Here is a 5,309-nt window from a genome sequence, read left to right as displayed (position 1 = left end):
TACATTTACTGTCTCGTAGTTTCTATGGGTTAAGACTCCAGGCATGGTTTAGGTGGGTCTTCTTCTCAGGGTCTCATTAGGCTACAATGGAGGTGTTGGCCTGATGCTTTCTCATCTTGAGGCTCCACTTGGAACTATTTCTAAGTTCACTTGGGTTGTTAATAGAATTCATTTCCTTGTAGCTGCATGACTGAGGACCATGGATTTCTGTCGTTCGTGCCACATGGGTTTCTTCAACCTGCTGTTCACTTTGTGTCACACCCACAAGGAAAGGCTCTAGCTCTAGTTTTTGTCTTATATGACATAGTATAATAACAACAGTGACATTATATTATCTTTGCCAAATTCAGTTGGTTAGAAGCAAGTCAAGTCATAGGTCTTTCCAATCCTGGGTGCGGGGCGGGGGCAAGGGTTACTCAAAGGTATAAACAAACACTTGGAAGTAAGAATCATTGACAGCACTCTAGGTTCTATTTCTCACAAGTATACAGAGATGAGAATAAGAAATTTGATTCCGACGTGTGTCAGAGAGAGGCTTATAACTAAGATGACAGTCTGACATTTGAGGCTTTAAAATATTTATGAAATTTCACCTTGTGAAGTAGAATGACAAGAAAGAGAGGAGAAGATATTCCTGATAAGTCTTATGAAAACTTATTGAGAGTAGGGATACTGTTTTATAGAGCTTATAGTACTCTGCTAAATAATGATCTATAAATATTCAGTAATTTATTGAAATATTTTAATCTATTGATTTCACTTATATATACATTATTGCCTTCTGTGACACTTTACATAAAGTAAAATTTACAGTTAACCACAATAAAAAGTAAAATTTAAAAAATACAACTAGTTCACTGATATCTTGGTTTAAAAGAAAAATTTTAATTTACCAATGTTGGTATATATCAGTGTCGTTTATATTTTTTACTTTATTTTTGCTTCCTAACTTGTATTATGTTGTGTCTATATTTTATGTGTCTTATTCAACTTTTAAAACTTTTTGTGTATTTGTATCTGAATCATATGAATATCTTTTTCAACTATTTAACCCAAAGCTTTTTTTAACAATATATTTCTAATTAATACAATTCTCACTGAAGCAACTAAATGAAGAAACAAGCAACAACTTCAGCTTTAGCATCAATAATGCTATGTTTGCCAGTCACTAAATCACTTTCTCTTCATGTCATAGAAACAGACAATTTGGACTTTTCTTGTCTTTGACACATAGATATGCACTCACTTTACCTAAAAGTCAAATTAATTTGTTTGGACACACGTTTAAAATTAAAGCATAAAATAGAAATAATTATTTGAGCTGTTAATATATTTTAATCAATTAGGTGGTCACGATAATATGGTGCATGCTTGAAGAAACATTGTAAACCTAGATCTAGTATGATAATATACATTTGATAAGTAGAGAATTGTTAATTATGGTCTGATAAAAATATTAATAAATATAAATAATTATTTTTTCTTAATGACATAAATTCATAGTTTGCCGTAAAAACTTGTCCCCTATATATTGCAATTTAATTAGACAAATATAGAAATTCAGGTTTTTTTTAAGTAAAAGTACAAATTCTGGATTCAGGCCCTTGAATACAAACCTTTACTTCATCGTTGTGAGTTGTGTGACTTTAAGTAAATTAGTTAAACCTGCTGTTCTTCAATTTGCTTATTGTAAATTTAAGATAAAAATAATATCTATTTCATGGGGTTATTTTCAGTTTTAAATCAGTTACTACACATAAAAAAGTTTAAATAAGTGTATACTTAAAGCTTCATGAGTGCACAATAAATGTTAATGTTAGGTAGTTAGGCAGGCATGAACAACAGGAGCAAAGGCTCAGCTCTGTAACCATAGAAACCTCCCTTAAAGACCTCCATAAACACTCATTTTATGATTATGAATTACCCCAAATCCTAAGGCACAAAGGCCATAAAAGCTGCTGGCTTAAACCAGCCACAAATGCGTGCACAGAAAGTATTATCCTAATCTGCCCATAACCTCAGCCTCATTACACCATCATTATAATATCATGCCTATGTCCGGAAGTTCATGAATCTAATTATAACAGACTGAATTCTGGGTGAGCATATGCTCAGTAGGGAAAGGATTATATGGCAGTCAGCTATCAATCAAGGTGACCTCACATGCTGATCATCTAGTACTGCCCTTTTACCCTCCCATCACGGTCCAAACATAAACAGACCTTCCCACTTCTGCAGTGTTATAGCTCTTCTGTGGTAACCTACTCCTCCCTTGGAGCATATTCTATCTTTTATCTTTTCACCTCTCAAATTCCACAGGGCTGTAGCTTTCCTTAGCACAGCCTATTTCCTTCTAAAAATGTATTTTTAATAAATCTTCCTTTTTCTAAATTTCGCTGACCTGTAATTCTTTACTGCATCAACAGGGAAAAAATGAGGACCTACTCCATGCTGCTGAGGTGACAACAGACTTGACATCAGTGCGATGGTAATCTTAATCTTAGTATTATTATTATTTTGTGAATTTTTTTTTTTTTTTTTTTTTAGGCAAGGCAACCCTTGGTTGACCTCACAGATTGCAAGGACTTTGTCAGCTTACAATCCCTTATTTTTTATTTATTTATTTATTTATTTATTTATTTTTAAATTTTTATGCCTACAGCACCTGGTCTTCTTAGATGGTCTCTCATCTGAGTACTAACCAGGCCTGACCCTGCTTAGCTTCCGAGATCAGATGGGATAGGGCTTGTTCAGCGTGGCATGGCCATAGACTATTTTGTGGAATTTTGAAGATACAGAAAGCCAATATATTTTTACTTTTAGGAATATAGATCACTTCTCTTAGAAAGTTCAAAGAATTATCTAATTTTAACATTGCTAAAATATTCCTATAATAAATTAGAGGCAAATTTGGAGCATGCTACTATGGATGTGATCTAAAAATCATTAAGAAACAACATACTTATCTAAGATATTTTGCAGTAATGCTTTATGGTCTCATCTTTCAACATATTTTTGAGAGATGTTTCTAAACAATATACAGTTAACTAAAATAAATATTTCTTATTAAAATATATTCATTTTATAAAACATATATATTTCATAAAATTATATATACTTTAAAAATCAAGTTAAATACATTCTAAGAATGTTTGCCTTCTTGTTTATTTGTTCATTTACTTTATTTTATTTTTTATAGTATGTAGTCTTCTTTGCAGAACCAATAGATAGAATGGTTTATTTCTGTGTTTCCACAACAGGAGCAGTCAAATTGATTTGCACTTTCTGTTGATATTGATTAGAAAACAAACCTTTCAAATTTCAACAGTCTTTTAATCTACGAAAGTTATTTATGAAACATAAGTGATCCTTGATATTTTCAAATGTATTTATGTTTTCAATCTTGTTTTTTTATTTATGCAGATAGCTAAATCCAGTCATAGAAAAAGTAAGATTTATATCAGTTTTATAACATTAGCTTTATATATATATGTGTGTGTGTGTACATCTTTATTTGCAGAGAAAGAGATTGTATTTTTAGATGAATAAAAGTAGACTGTTAATAAATAAACAATAATGGTAAGTGCTTGTAGAACTATAGTTATAATTTTCCATAGATTTACCATATATCGCACTTAACCAATATTAAATTAGAGTGATTAATATGACTAGATGTTTTCCTATTTAATTTAGAAATTTATATAATCTTAGGAAGTTTTACTTCTTAGATTAGTAGAAATACCTAATTTATACTCTCAGATTCCTTGAATTTTTTTGTATATATATATTTTTTTTAGTTACAAATATATTCCTCTTGATTAATTGATATCTTTCTCTTTCTCTGTTCTAATAGGACAGAAAATATGTCTGTCTCTGATCTAATTGAATCTCAGAAGTAAGCACCTACATGGCACATAGTAACTGATCAATAATTGAATGATAAATAAGTTAGGTTGCAAAATTTTGTATGAATTAAACTTAGGAGCATTGCATTATCAGCACTCAAGTTTAATTTTATTTATTCATTAAAAAAGATGTAGGCATATTTAATGAACATTATAAAAAATAATTTGGAAACAAAACTGGAGAAATATCATACAAATAACTACTGAAATTGCTTCTGTTTTCACTAAGAATATCATTGATAATTTTGCAATGAACAATTTTTCAAAAAAGCTATTTCTGTCAAAATTTTTTGATTTTTAAAAATTTGTATATTTTAAAATTTACAATAAATCTATTATAAATTATATTCTCTTTCCCAATAGTTCTTTTTTATAAGCCATCTCACTAGATGTTACTAATCTGTAACATCTATATCAATGTAAAGAACTTAAATTTTTTGTTTATGAAAGAGAAACACTTAAAGGGTAAGATCAGAGGCTTAAATTAACACATTATTGCCCTTAGGCTCTTGCCTCAAGCTAGTGCTTCCTGACAGAGACATAAACTTTATAATCCTATAAGAAATGGAGAAACTGAGATGAACCAAGATAAAGTAGATCTCCCATTACTAATACACACATGTAGGAATCACCCAAGGTCCTGGCTTGCCCGTTTTTAATACTGTATTAGGAACATTTGCTTTTATAACAAATCAAGCCAATGTTTCTTTTAAGTTCAGCTGACTTCTGGAGGTTTACCTCCACATAAGAAACCTATACTTATTTTACACTTGAAGGAAGTTAAATGGACATTTTATCCTATTTCTACTGTCTTATCATACCATTGTTCCAGTACTTCTCTTTCCCAAAACATGAAATAAAGTCAATTGAATTCTTCAAGTCGTATCATATTCTTCTAGTCAGTTATAGAACATCTTCCTTCTTTTTCTCTTAAATTTTCAATGAGGCAAAAACAAAACAATAGATATCTGAGAGTGAAAGAAATAATAAGTGGACAAGCAAAATGTTAGTCTTTTTTCACTAACACATGCACAATTATGTACTGAGTTTTCAGATGCTGGGGCAGTTGGTGGTGCTGGATATGGAGTAGGGGGTTGCACCTAAACCAATATCACATGTTAACAAAACACTGACACTCAGGTATTTACTTAAATATCTATTACAGCAGTGCCCAAATAATGTATGTCTTAAGAGGAATTAGAATACTTACATACTACATACTGTTAGATACTGTTCCAAGTTCTTTGTATGTAGTGGTTTGTTAATTCTATAAGCTCTGATTGATGGGTGATATTACTACTTCCACTTTACAGATGAGAAAACTGAAGTACAGATAATGTAAATATTGTTCAAGGTGACACAACCAAGTGGGGAGCCAGGCTTGGACCAGACAGATAGACTCCA

At 31.0% G+C, this 5,309-nt stretch overlaps 1 pseudogene; it reads right to left on the bottom strand.

Annotated features, from left to right (window-relative positions):
* Nucleotides 1–2,653: 2,653 nt before the first annotated feature.
* LOC111740082 lies at nucleotides 2,654–2,772 on the bottom strand (annotated as a pseudogene).
* Between the last annotated feature and the right edge of the window lie 2,537 nt (nucleotides 2,773–5,309).

This window comes from Pteropus vampyrus, unplaced genomic scaffold, assembly GCF_000151845.1.
Source record: "Pteropus vampyrus isolate Shadow unplaced genomic scaffold, Pvam_2.0 Scaffold57, whole genome shotgun sequence".
Taxonomy (NCBI): domain Eukaryota; kingdom Metazoa; phylum Chordata; class Mammalia; order Chiroptera; family Pteropodidae; genus Pteropus; species Pteropus vampyrus.
This window is presented reverse-complemented; position numbering and strand designations above follow the sequence as displayed.